Here is a 16,572-nt window from a genome sequence, read left to right as displayed (position 1 = left end):
TCACAATGCTCCATTCCCTTTTCATCTCAGTGCTACAGAATTCTGGTCATCACAATATTCCATAACCGTGTCATCAAAATGCTCTATGAGACCTGTCATCACAATGCTCCACGACACTTTTCATCACAACGATCCATGACCACATTCATCACAATGCTTCATGACCACTATCATCACAATGCTCGATGAAACTTGTCATCAAAATGCTCCATGCCGTTGTCATCAGAATGCTCCTTGGCCCCTCTAATCACAGTGGTCCATGCCCTTTTTATCACAATGCTCCAGAATTCTTGTCATCATAATGTTCCATGGCCGTGTCATCACAATGCCCCATGACCCCTGTCATCACAATGCTCCACGACAATTGTCATCACAATGATCCATGACCACATTCATCACAATGCTTCATGACCACTGTCATCACAATGCTCGATGACACTGGTCATCACAATGCTCCATGCCGTTGTCATCAGAATGCTCCTTGGCCCCTCTAATCACAATGGTCCATGCCCTTTTTATCACAATGCTCCAGAATTCTTGTCATCATAATGTTCCATGGCCGTGTCATCACAATGCCCCATGACGCCTGTCATCACAATGCTCCATGGCCCCTGTCATCCCAGTGCTCCATGATATCTTTCTTCACAATTCTAGATGACCACTGTCATCACAATGCCCCATGACACCTGTCTTCACATTTCGTCACGGCCCTTGTCATTGCAATGCTCCATGAACCGTGTCATCACAATATTCCAGGACACATTTTGTCACAATGATCCTTGACCACATTCATCTGAATACTCCATGGCCTATGTATTCACAATTTTTCATGGCCCCTGAAATCAAATTGATCCATGTTCCCTTTCTAACAATGCTCCATGACAACTGTCAACACATTGTCCCATGACTCCTGTCATCACAATGCTCCATGTCCCCTTTCATCACTATGCTCCATGATCCCTGTCTTCACAATGTTCTAGAACAATTGTCATCACAATGCTCCATGACCCCTGTACTCACAATGCTCCATTCCCTTTTCATCGCAGTGCTACAGAATTCTGGTCATCACAATATTCCATAAACGTGTCATCACAATGCTCTATGACCCCTGTCATCACAATGCTCCACGACACTTGTCATCAAATGATCCATGACCACATTCATCACAATGCTTCATGACCACTGTCATCACAATGCTCGATGACACTGGTCATCACAATGCAACATGTCGTTTTCATCAGAATGCTCCTTGGCCCCTCTAATCACAATGGTCCATGCCCTTTTTATCACAATGCTCCAGAATTTTTGTCATCATAATGTTCCATGGCCGTGTCATCACAATGCCCCAAGACGCCTGTCATCACAATGCTTCATTGCCCCTGTCATCCCAGTGCTCCATGAAATCTTTCTTCACAATTCTAGATGACCACTGTCATCACAATGCCCCATGACAGTTGTCTTCACATTTCGCCATGGCTCTTGTCATCGCAATGCTCCATGAACCGTGTCATCACAATATTCCAGGACACTTGTCGTCACAATGATCCTTGACCACATTCATCTGAATATTCCATGGCCTATGTATTCACAATTTTTCATGGCCCCTGAAATCAAATTGCTCCATGTTCCCTTTCTATAAATGCTCCATGACCATTGTCAATACATTGTCCCATGACACCTGTCATCACAATGCTCCATGGCCCCTTTTATCACTATGCTCCATGATCCCTCTCTTCACAATGTTCTAGAACAATTGTCATCACAATGCTCCATGACCCCTTTAATCACAATGCTCCATTCAATTTTCATCACTGTGCTACAGATTTCTGGTCTTCACAATATTCCATAACCGTGTCATCACAATGCTCTATGACCCCTGTCATCACAATGCTCCACGACACTTGTCATCACAATGATCCATGACCACATTCATCACAATGCTTCATGACCACTGTCATCACAATGCTCGATGACCCTGGTCATCACAATGCTCCATGCCGTTGTCATCAGAATGCTCCTTGGCCCCTCTAATCACAATGGTCCATGCCCTTTTTATCAAAATGCTCCAGAATTCTTGTCATCATAATGTTCCATGGCCGTGTCATCACAATGCCCCATGACGCCTGTCATCACAATGCTCCATGGCCCCTGTCATCCCAGTGCTCCATGATATCTTTCTTCACAATTCTAGATGACCACTCTCATCACAATGCCCCATGACACCTGTCTTCACATTTCGCCACGGCCCTTGTCATTGCAATGCTCCATGAACCGTGTCATCACAATATTCCAGGACACTTTTTGTCACAATGATCCTTGACCACATTCATGTGAATACTCCATGGCCTATGTATTCACAATTTTTCATGGCCCCTGAAATCAAATTGCTCCATGTTCCCTTTCTAACAATGCTCCATGACAACTGTCAACACATTGTCCCATGACTCCTGTCATCACAATGCTCCATGTCCCCTTTCATCACTATGCTCCATGATCCCTGTCTTCACAATGTTCTAGAACAATTGTCATCACAATGCTCCATGACCCCTGTACTCACAATGCTCCATTCCCTTTTCATCTCAGTGCTACAGAATTCTGGTCATCACAATATTCCATAACCGTGTCATCACAATGCTCTATGACCCCTGTCATCACAATGCTCCACGACACTTGTCATCACAATGATCCATGACCACATTCATCACAATGTTTCATGACCACTGTCATCACAATGCTCGATGACCCTGGTCATCACAATGCTCCATGCCGTTGTCATCAGAATGCTCCTTGGCCCCTCTAATCACAATGGTCCATGCCCTTTTTATCACAATGTTCCAGAATTCTTGTCATCATAATGTTCCATGGCCGTGTCATCAGAATGCCCCATGACCCCTGTCATCACAATGCTCCATGGCCCCTGTCATCCCAGTGCTCCATGATATCTTTCTTCACAATTCTAGATGACCACTGTCATCACAATGCCCCATGACACCTGTCTTCACATTTCGCCATGGCCCTTGTCATCGCAATGCTCCATGAACCGTGTCATCACAATATTCCAGGACACTTGTAGTCACAATGATCCTTGACCACATTCATCTGAATACTCCATGGCCTATGTATTCACAATTTTTCATGGCCCCTGAAATCAAATTGCTCCATGTTCACTTTCTAACAATGCTCTATGACAACTGTCAACACATTGTCCCATGACGCCTGTCATCACAATGCTCCATGTCCCCTTTCATCACTATGCTCCATGATCCCTGTCTTCACAATGTTCTAGAACAATTGTCATCACAATGCTCCATGACCCCTGTACTCACAATGCTCCATTCCCTTTTCATCACAGGGCTACAGAATTCTGGTCATCACAATATTCCATAGCCGTGTCCTCACAATGCTCTATGACCCCTGTCATCACAATGCTCCACGACACTTGTCATCACAATGATCCATGACCACATTCATCACAATGCTTCATGACCACTGTCATCACAATGCTCGATGACCCTGGTCATCACAATGCTCCATGCCGTTGTCATCAGAATGCTCCTTGGCCCCTCTAATCACAATGGTCCATGCCCTTTTTATCACAATGCTCCAGAATTCTTGTCATCATAATGTTCCATGGCCGTGTCATCACAATGCCCCATGACCCCTGTCATCACAATGTTCCCTGTCCCCTGTCATCCCAGTGCTCCATGATATCTTTCTTCACAATTCTAGATGACCACTGTAATCACAATGCACCATGACACCTGTCTTCACATTTCGCCATGGCTCTTGTCATCGCAATGCTCCATGAAACGTGTCATCACAATATTCCAGGACAATTTTCGTCACAATGATCCTTGACCACATTCATCTGAATACTCCATGGCCTATGTATTCACAATTTTTCATGGCCCCTGAAATCAAATTGCTCCATGTTCCCTTTCTAACAATGCTCCATGAGAACTGTCAACACATTGTCCCATGACGCCTGTCATCACAATGCTCCATGGCCCCTTTCATCACTATGCTCCATGATCCCTGTCTTCACAATGTTCTAGAACAATTGTCATCACAATGCTCCGTGACCCCTGTACTCACAATGCTCCATTCCCTTTTCATCACAGTGCTACAGAATTCTGGTCATCACAATATTCCATAACCGTGTCATCACAATGCTCTATGACCCCTGTCATCACAATGCTCCACGACACTTATCATCACAATGATCCATGACCACATTCATCACAATGCTTCATGACCACTGTCATCACAATGCTCGATGACCCTGGTCATCACAATGCTCCATGCCGTTGTCATCAGAATGCTCCTTGGCCCCTCTAATCACAATGGTCCATGCCCTTTTTATCACAATGTTCCAGAATTCTTGTCATCATAATGTTCCATGGCCGTGTCATCACAATGCCCCATGACGCCTGTCATCACAATGCTCCATGGCCCCTGTCATCCCAGTGCTTCATGATATCTTTCTTCACAATTCTAGATGACCACTGTCATCACAATGCCCCATGACACCTGTCTTCACATTTCGCCATGGCCCTTGTCATCGCAATGCTCCATGACCCGTGTCATCACAATATTCCAGGACACTTTTTGTCACAATGATCCTTGACCACATTCATCTGAATACTCCATGGCCTATGTATTCAAAATTTTTCATGGCCCCTGAAATCAAATTACTCCATGTTCCCTTTCTAACAGTGATCCAAGACCACTGTCAACACATTGTCCCATGACGCCTGTCATCACAATGCTCCATTCCCTTTTCATCTCAGTGCTACAGAATTCTGGTCATCACAATATTCCATAACCGTGTCATCACAATGCTCTATGACCCCTGTCATCACAATGCTCCACGACTCTTGTCATCACAATGATCCATGACCACATTCATCACAATGCTTCATGACCACTGTCATCACAATGCTCGATGACACTGGTCATCACAATGCAACATGCCGTTGTCATCAGAATGCTACTTGGCCCTTCTAATCACAATGGTCCATGCCCTATTTATAACAATGCTCCAGAATTCTTGTCATCATAATGTTCCATGGCCGTGTCATCACAATGCCCCATGACCCATGTCATCACAATGCTCCACGACACTTTTCATCACAACGATCCATGACCACATTCATCACAATGCTTCATGACCACTATCATCACAATGCTCGATGAAACTTGTCATCAAAATGCTCCATGCCGTTGTCATCAGAATGCTCCTTGGCCCTTCTAATCACAGTGGTCCATGCCCTTTTTATCACAATGCTTCAGAATTCTTGTCATCATAATGTTCCATGGCCGTGTCATCACAATGCCCCATGACCCCTGTCATCACAATGCTCCACGACAATTGTCATCACAATGATCCATGACCACATTCATCACAATGCTTCATGACCACTGTCATCACAATGCTCGATGACCCTGGTCATCACAATGCTCCATGCCGTTGTCATCAGAATGCTCCTTGGCCCCTCTAATCACAATGGTCCATGCCCTGTTTATCACAATGCTCCAGAATTCTTGTCATCATAATGTTCCATGGCCGTGTCATCACAATGCCCCATGACCCCTGTCATCACAATGCTCCATGGCCCCTGTCATCTCAGTGCTCCATGATATCTTTCTTCACAATTCTAGATGACCACTGTCATCACAATGCCCCATGACACCTGTCTTCACATTTCGCCATGGCCCTTGTCATCGCAATGCTCCATGAACCGTGTCATCACCATATTCCAGGACACTTGTCGTCACAATGATCCTTGACCACATTCATCTGAATACTCCATGGCCTATGTATTCACATTTTTTCATGGCCCCTGAAATCAAATTGCTCCATGTTCTCTTTCTAACAATGCTCCATGACCACTGTCAACACAATGTCCCATGACGCCTGTCAACACAATGCTCCACTGCCCCTTTCATCACTATGCTCCATGATCCCTGTCTTCACAATGATCTAAACAATTGTCATCACAATGCTCCATGACCCCTGTAATCACAATGCTGCATTCCCTTTTCATCACAGTGCTACAGAATTCTGGTCATCACAAAATTCCATAACCGTGTCATCACAATGCTCTATGACCCCTGTCATCACAATGCTCCACGACACTAGTCATCACAATGATGCATAACCACATTCATCACAATGCTCCATGACCACTGTCATCACAATGCTCGATGACCCTTGTCATCACAATGCTCCATGCCGTTGTCATCAGAATGCTCATTGGCCCCTCTAATCACAATGGTCCATGCCCTTTTTATCACAATGCTCCAGAATTATTGTCATCATAATGTTCCATGGCCGTGTCATCACAATGCCCCATGACCCCTGTCATCACAATGCTCCATGGCCCCTGTCATCCCAGTGCTCCATGATATCTTTCTTCACAATTCTAGATGACCACTGTCATCACAATGCCCCATGACACCTGTCTTCACATTTCGCCATGGCCCTTGTCATCGCAATGCTCCAAGAACCGTGTCATCACAATAATCCAGGACACTTTTTGTCACAATGATCCTTGACCACATTCATCTGAATAATCCATGGCCTATGTATTCACAATTTTTCATGGCCCCTGAAATCAATTTGCTCCATGTTCCCTTTCTAACAATGCTCAATGACCACTGTCAACACATTGTCCCATGACGCCTGTCATCACAATGCTCCATGGCCCCTTTCATCACTATGCTCCATGATCCCTGTCATCACAATTTTGTAGAACAATTGTCATCACAATTCTCCATGACCCCTGTAATCACAATGCTCCATTCCATTTTCGTCACTGTGCTACAGATTTCTGGTCTTCACAATATTCCATAACCATGTCATCACAATGCTCTATGACCCCTGTGATCACAATGCTCCACGACACTTGTCATCACAATGATCCATGACACCATTCATCACAATGCTTCATGACCACTATCATCACAATGCTCGATGACCCTTGTCATCACAATGCTCCATGCCGTTGTCATCAGAATGCTCCTTGGCCCCTCTAATCACAATGGTCCATGCCCTTTTTATCACAATGCTCCAGAATTCTTGTCATCATAATGTTCCATGGCCGTGTCATCACAATGCCCCATGACCCCTGTCATCACAATGCTCCATGGCCCCTGTCATCCCAGTGCTCCATGATATCTTTCTTCACAATTCTAGATGACCACTGTCTTCACAATGCCCCATGACACCTGTCTTCACATTTCGCCATGGCCCTTGTCATCGCAATGCTCCGTGAACCGTGTCATCACAATATTCCAGGACAATTTTCGTCACAATGATCCTTGACCACATTCATCTGAATACTCCATGGCCTATGTATTCACAATTTTTCATGGCCCCTGAAATCAAATTGCTCCATGTTCCCTTTCTAACAATTCTCCATGACCACTGTCAATACAATGTCCCATGACGCCTGTCATCAAAATGCTCCATGGCCCCTTTCATCACTATGCTCCATGATCCCTGTCTTCACAATGTTCTAGAACAATTGTCATCACAGTGCTCCATGACCCCTGTAATCACAATGCTCCATTCGCTTTTCATCACAGTGCTACAGAATTCTGGTCTTCACAATATTCCATAACCGTGTCATCACAATTCTCTATGACACCTGTCATCACAATGCTCCACGACACTTTTCATCACAATAATCCATGACCCCATTCATCACAATGCTTCATGACCACTGTCATCACAATGCTCGATGAGCCTTGTCATCACAATGCTCCATGCCGTTGTCATCAGAATGCTCCTTGGCCCCTCTAATCACAATGGTCCATGCCCTTTTTATCACAATGCTCCAGAATTATTGTCATCATAATGTTCCATGGCCGTGTCATCACCATGCCCCATGACCCATGTCATCACAATGCTCCATGGCCCCTGTCATCCCAGTGCTCCATGATATCTTTCTTCACAATTCTAGATGACCACTGTCATCACAATGCCCCATTACACCTTTCTTCACATTTCGCCATGGCCCTTGTCATCGCAATGCTCCATGAACTGTGTCATCACAATATTCCAGGACACTTTTTGTCACAATGATCCTTGACCACATTCATCTGAATACTCCATGGCCTATGTATTCACAATTTTTCATGGCCCCTGAATTCAAATTGCTCCATGTTCCCTTTCTAACAATGCTCCATGACCACTGTCAACACATTGTCCCATGACGCCTGTCATCACAATGCTCCATGGCCCCTTTCATCACTATGCTCCATGATTCTGGTCTTCACAATATTCTAGAACAATTGTCATCACAATGCTCCATGACCCCTGTAATCACAATGCTCCATTCCATTTTCATCACTGTGCTACAAATTTCTGGTCTTCACAATATTCCATAACCGTGTCATCACAATGCTCTATGACCCCTGTCATCACAATGCTCCACGACACTTGTCATCACAATGATCCATGACCACATTCATCACAATGCTTCATGACCACTGTCATCACAATGCTCAATGACCCTTGTCATCACAATGCTCCATGACGTTGTCATCAGAATGCTCTTTGACCACTCTAATCACAATGGTCCATGACCTTTTTATCACAATACTCCAGAATTCTTGTCATCATAATGTTCCATGGCCGTGTCATCACAATGCCCCATGACCCCTGTCATCACAATGCTCCATGGCCCCTTTCATCCCAGTGCTCCATGATATCTTTCTTCACAATTCTAGAGGACCACTCTCATCACAATGCCCCATGACACCTGTCTTCACATTTCGCCATGGCCCTTGTCATCGCAATGCTCCATGAACCGTGTCATCACAATATTCCAGGACACTTTTTGTCACAATGGTCCTTGACCACATTCATCTGAATACTCTTTGGCCTATGTATTCACAATTTTTCATGGCCCCTGAAATGAAATTGCTCCATGTTCCCTTTCTAACAATGCTCCTTGACCATTGTCAACACATTGTCCCATGACAACTGTCATCACAATGCTCCATGGCCCCTTTCATCACTATGCTCCATGACCCCTGTCTTCACAATGTTCTAGAACAATTGTCATCACAATGCTCCATGACCCCTGTAATCACAATGCTCCATTCCCTTTTCATCACAGTGCTACAGAATTCTGGTCATCACAATATTCCATAACCGTGTCATCACAATGCTCTATGACCCCTGTCATCACAATGCTCCACGACACTTGTCATCACAATGATCCATGACCACATTCATCTGAATACTCCATGGCCTATGTATTCACAATTTTTCATGACCCCTGAAATTAAATTGCTCCATGTTCCCTTTCTAACAATGCTCCATGACCACTATCAACACAATGTCCCATAAGCCTGTCATCACAATGCTCCATGGCCCCTTTCATCACTATGCTCCATGATCCCTGTCTTCACAATGTTCTAAACAATTTTCATCACAATGCTCCATGACCCCTGTAATCACAATGCTCCATTCCCTTTTCAAAACAGTGCTACAGAATCCTGGTCATCACAATATTCCATAACCGTGTCATCACAATGCTCTATGACCCCTGTCATCACAATGATCCAAGACACTTGTCATCACAATGATCCATAACCACATTCATCACAATGCTTCATGACCACTGTCATCACAATGCTCGATGACACTTGTCATCACAATGCTCCATGCCGTTGTCATCAGAATGCTCCTTGGCCCCTCTAATCACAATGGTCCATGCCCTTTTTATCACAATGCTCCAGAATTTTTGTCATCATAATGTTCCATGGCCGTGTCATCACCATGCCCCATGACCCCTGTCATCACATTGCTCCATGGCCCCTGTCATCCCAGTGCTCCATGATATCTTTCTTCACAATTCTAGATGACCACTGTCATCACAATGCCCCATGCCACCTGTCTTCACATTTCGCCATGGCCCTTGTCATCGCAATGCTCCATGAACCGTGTCATCACAATATTCCAGGACAATTTTCGTCACAATGATCCTTGACCACATTCATCTGAATACTCCATGGCGTATGTATTCGCAATTTTTCATGGCCCCTGAAATCAAATTGCTCCATGTTCCCTTTCTAACAATTCTCCATGACCACTGTCAACACAATGTCCCATGACGCCTGTCATCACAATGCTCCATGGCCCCTTTCATCACTATGCTCCATGATCCCTGTCACCACAATGTTCTAGAACAATGGTCATCACAATGCTCCATGACCCCTGTAATCACAATGCTCCATTCCCTTTTCATCACAGTGCTACAGAATTCTGGTCATCACAATATTCCATAACCGTGTCATCACAATGCTCTATGACCCCTGTCATCACAATGCTCCACGACACTTGTCATCACAATGATCCATGACCACATTCATCACAATGCTTCATGACCACTGTCATCACAATGCTCGATGACACTTGTCATCACAATGCTCCATGCCGTTGTCATCAGAATGCTCCTTGGCCCCTCTAATCACAATGGTCCATGCCCTTTTTATCACAATGCTCCAGAATTCTTGACATCATAATATTCCATGGCCGTGTCATCACAATGCCCCATGACCCCTGTCATCACAATGCTCCATGGCCCCTGTCATCCCAGTGCGCCATGATATCTTTCTTCACAATTATAGATGACCACTGTCTTCACAATGCCCCATGACACCTGTCTTCACATTTCGCCATGGCCCTTGTCATCGCAATGCTCCATGAACCGTGTCATTACAATATTCCAGGACACTTGTCGTCACAATGATCCTTGACCATATTCATCTGAATACTCCATGGCCTATGTATTCACAATTTTTCATGGCCCCTGAAATCAAATTGCTCCATGTTCCCTTTCTAACAATGCTCCATGACCATTGTAAATACATTGTCCCATGACTACTGTCATCACAATGCTCCATGTCCCCTTTCATCACTATGCTCCATGATCCCTGTCTTCACAATGTTCTAGAACAATTGTCATCACAATGCTCCATGACCCCTGTACTCACAATGCTCCATTCCCTTTTCATCTCAGTGCTACAGAATTCTGGTCATCAAAATATTCCATAACCGTGTCATCAAAATGCTCTATGAGACCTGTCATCACAATGCTTCACGACACTTTTCATCACAACGATCCATGACCACATTCATCACAATGCTTCATGACCACTATCATCACAATGCTCGATGAAACTTGTCATCAAAATGCTCCATGCCGTTGTCATCAGAATGCTCCTTGGCCCCTCTAATCACAGTGGTCCATGCCCTTTTTATCACAATGCTCCAGAATTCTTGTCATCATAATGTTCCATGGCCGTGTCATCACAATGCCCCATGACCCCTGTCATCACAATGCTCCACGACAATTGTCATCACAATGATCCATGACCACATTCATCACAATGCTTCATGACCACTGTCATCACAATGCTCGATGACCCTGGTCATCACAATGCTCCATGCCGTTGTCATCAGAATGCTCCTTGGCCCCTCTAATCACAATGGTCCATGCCCTTTTTATCACAATGCTCCAGAATTCTTGTCATCATAATGTTCCATGGCCGTGTCATCACAATGCCCCATGACGCCTGTCATCACAATGCTCCATGGCCCCTGTCATCCCAGTGCTCCATGATATCTTTCTTCACAATTCTAGATGACCACTGTCATCACAATGCCCCATGACACCTGTCTTCACATTTCGTCACGGCCCTTGTCATTGCAATGCTCCATGAACCGTGTCATCACAATATTCCAGGACACATTTTGTCACAATGATCCTTGACCACATTCATCTGAATACTCCATGGCCTATGTATTCACAATTTTTCATGGCCCCTGAAATCAAATTGATCCATGTTCCCTTTCTAACAATGCTCCATGACAACTGTCAACACATTGTCCCATGACTCCTGTCATCACAATGCTCCATGTCCCCTTTCATCACTATGCTCCATGATCCCTGTCTTCACAATGTTCTAGAACAATTGTCATCACAATGCTCCATGACCCCTGTACTCACAATGCTCCATTCCCTTTTCATCGCAGTGCTACAGAATTCTGGTCATCACAATATTCCATAAACGTGTCATCACAATGCTCTATGACCCCTGTCATCACAATGCTCCACGACACTTGTCATCAAAAGATCCATGACCACATTCATCACAATGCTTCATGACCACTGTCATCACAATGCTCGATGACACTGGTCATCACAATGCAACATGTCGTTGTCATCAGAATGCTCCTTGGCCCCTCTAATCACAATGGTCCATGCCCTTTTTATCACAATGCTCCAGAATTCTTGTCATCATAATGTTCCATGGCCGTGTCATCACAATGCCCCAAGAGGCCTGTCATCACAATGCTTCATTGCCCCTGTCATCCCAGTGCTCCATGATATCTTTCTTCACAATTCTAGATGACCACTGTCATCACAATGCCCCATGACACCTGTCTTCACATTTCGCCATGGCTCTTGTCATCGCAATGCTCCATGAACCGTGTCATCACAATATTCCAGGACACTTGTCGTCACAATGATCCTTGACCACATTCATCTGAATACTCCATGGCCTATGTATTCACAATTTTTCATGGCCCCTGAAATCAAATTGCTCCATGTTCCCTTTCTAACAGTGATCCAAGACCACTGTCAACACATTGTCCCATGACGCCTGTCATCACAATGCTCCATTCCCTTTTCATCTCAGTGCTACAGAATTCTGGTCATCACAATATTCCATAACCGTGTCATCACAATGCTCTATGACCCCTGTCATCACAATGCTCCACGACTCTTGTCATCACAATGATCCATGACCACATTCATCACAATGCTTCATGACCACTGTCATCACAATGCTCGATGACACTGGTCATCACAATGCAACATGCCGTTGTCATCAGAATGCTACTTGGCCCTTCTAATCACAATGGTCCATGCCCTATTTATCACAATGCTCCAGAATTCTTGTCATCATAATGTTCCATGGCCGTGTCATCACAATGCCCCATGACCCATGTCATCACAATGCTCCATGGCCCCTGTCATCCCAGTGCTCCATGATATCTTTCTTCACAATTCTAGATGACCACTGTCATCACAATGCCCCATGACACCTGTCTTCACATTTCGCCATGGCCCTTGTCATCGCAATGTTCCATGAACCGTGTCATCACAATATTCCAGGACGCTTTTTGTCACAATGATCCTTGACCACATTCATCTGAATACCCCATGGCCTATGTATTCACAATTGTTCATGGCCCCTGAAATCAAATTGCTCCATGTTCCCTTTCTAACAATGCTCCAAGACCACTGTCAACACAATATCCCATGACGCCTGTCATCACAATGCTCCATGGCCCCTTTCATCACTATGCTCCATGATCCCTGTCATCGCAATGTTCTAGAACAATTGTCATCACAATGCTCCATGACCCCTGTAATCACAATGCTCCATTCCCTTTTCATCACAGTGCTACAGAATTCTGGTCATCACAATATTCCATAACCGTGTCATCAAAATGCTCTATGAGACCTGTCATCACAATGCTCCACGACACTTTTCATCACAACGATCCATGACCACATTCATCACAATGCTTCATGACCACTATCATCACAATGCTCGATGAAACTTGTCATCAAAATGCTCCATGCCGTTGTCATCAGAATGCTCCTTGGCCCCTCTAATCACAGTGGTCCATGCCCTTTTTATCACAATGCTTCAGAATTCTTGTCATCATAATGTTCCATGGCCGTGTCATCACAATGCCCCATGACCCCTGTCATCACAATGCTCCACGACAATTGTCATCACAATGATCCATGACCACATTCATCACAATGCTTCATGACCACTGTCATCACAATGCTCGATGACCCTGGTCATCACAATGCTCCATGCCGTTGTCATCAGAATGCTCCTTGGCCCCTCTAATCACAATGGTCCATGCCCTGTTTATCACAATGCTCCAGAATTCTTGTCATCATAATGTTCCATGGCCGTGTCATCACAATGCCCCATGACGCCTGTCATCACAATGCTCCATGGCCCCTGTCATCCCAGTGCTCCATGATATCTTTCTTCACAATTCTAGATGACCACTGTCATCACAATGCCCCATGACACCTGTCTTCACATTTCGTCACGGCCCTTATCATTGCAATGCTCCATGAACCTTGTCATCACAATATTCCAGGACACTTTTTGTCACAATGATCCTTGACCACATTCATCTGAATACTCCATGGCCTATGTATTCACAATTTTTCATGGCCCCTGAAATCAAATTGATCCATGTTCCCTTTCTAACAATGCTCCATGACAACTGTCAACACATTGTCCCATGACTCCTGTCATCACAATGCTCCATGTCCCCTTTCATCACTATGCTCCATGATCCCTGTCTTCACAATGTTCTAGAACAATTGTCATCACAATGCTCCATGACCCCTGTACTCACAATGCTCCATTCCCTTTTCATCGCAGTGCTACAGAATTCTGGTCATCACAATATTCCATAAACGTGTCATCACAATGCTCTATGACCCCTGTCATCACAATGCTCCACGACACTTGTCATCAAAAGATCCATGACCACATTCATCACAATGCTTCATGACCACTTTCATCACAATGCTCGATGACACTGGTCATCACAATGCAACATGTCGTTGTCATCAGAATGCTCCTTGGCCCCTCTAATCACAATGGTCCATGCCCTTTTTATCACAATGCTCCAGAATTCTTGTCATCATAATGTTCCATGGCCGTGTCATCACAATGCCCCAAGACGCCTGTCATCACAATGCTTCATTGCCCCTGTCATCCCAGTGCTCCATGATATCTTTCTTCACAATTCTAGATGACCACTGTCATCACAAAGCCCCATGACACCTGTCTTCACATTTCGCCATGGCTCTTGTCATCGCAATGCTCCATGAACCGTGTCATCACAATATTCCAGGACACTTTTTGTCACAATGATCCTTGACCACATTCATCTGAATACTCCATGGCCTATGTATTCACAATTTTTCATGGCCCCTGAAATCAAATTGCTCCATGTTCCCTTTCTAACAATGCTCCATGACAACTGTCAACACATTGTCCCATGACTCCTGTCATCACAATGCTCCATGTCCCCTTTCATCACTATGCTCCATGATCCCTGTCTTCACAATGTTCTAGAACAATTGTCATCACAATGCTCCATGACCCCTGTACTCACAATGCTCCATTCCCTTTTCATCTCAGTGCTACAGAATTCTGGTCATCACAATATTCCATAACCTTGTAATCACAATGCTCTATGACCCCTGTCATCACAATGCTCAACGACACTTGTCATCACAATGATCCATGACCACATTCATCACAATGTTTCATGACCACTGTCATCACAATGCTCGATGACACTTGTCATCACAATGCTCCATGCTGTTGTCATCAGAATGCTCCTTGGCCCCTCTAATCACAATGGTCCATGACCTTTTTATCACAATGTTCCAGAATTCTTGTCATCATAATGTTCCATGGCGGTGTCATCACAATGCCCCATGACCCATGTCATCACAATGCTCCATAGCCCCTGTCATCCCAGTGCTCCATGATATCTTTCTTCACAATTCTAGATGACCACTGTCATCACAATGCCCCATGACCCATGTCATCACAATGCTCCATGGCCCCTGTCATCCCAGTGCTCCCTGATATCTTTCTTCACAATTCTAGATGACTACTGTCATCACAATGCCCCATGACACCTGTCTTCACATTTCGCCATGGCCCTTGTCATTGCAATGCTCCATGAACCGTGTCATCACAATATTCCAGTAAACTTTTTGTCACAATGATCCTTGACCACATTCATCTGAATACTCCATGGCCTATGTATTCACAATTTTTCCTGGCCCCTGAAATCAAATTGCTCCATGTTCCCTTTCTAACAATGCTCCATGACAACTGTCAACACATTGTCCCATGACGCCTGTCATCACAATGCTCCATGTCCCCTTACATCACTATGCTCCATGATCCCTGTCTTCACAATGTTCTAGAACAATTGTCATCACAATGCTCCATGACCCCTGTACTCACAATGCTCCATTCCCTTTTCATCACAGGGCTACAGAATACTGGTCATCACAATATTCCATAGCCGTGTCCTCACAATGCTCTATGACCCCTGTCATCACAATTCTCCACGACACTTGTCATCACAATGATCCATGACCACATTCATCACAATGCTTCATGACCACTGTCATCACAATGCTCGATGACCCTGGTCATCACAATGCTCCATGCCGTTGTCATCAGAATGCTCCTTGGCCCCTCTAATCACAATGGTCCATGCCCTTTTTATCACAATGCTCCAGAATTCTTGTCATCAGAATGTTCCATGGCCGTGTCATCACAATGCCCCATGACCCCTGTCATCACAATGTTCCCTGGCCCCTGTCATCCCAGTGCTCCATGATATCTTTCTTCACAATTCTAGATGACCACTGTAATCACAATGCCCCATGACACCTGTCTTCACATTTCGCCATG

This window comes from Eschrichtius robustus, chromosome 7, assembly GCF_028021215.1.
Source record: "Eschrichtius robustus isolate mEscRob2 chromosome 7, mEscRob2.pri, whole genome shotgun sequence".
NCBI classification, from domain to species: domain Eukaryota; kingdom Metazoa; phylum Chordata; class Mammalia; order Artiodactyla; family Eschrichtiidae; genus Eschrichtius; species Eschrichtius robustus.
Note: the sequence above shows the minus strand (reverse complement) of the source record.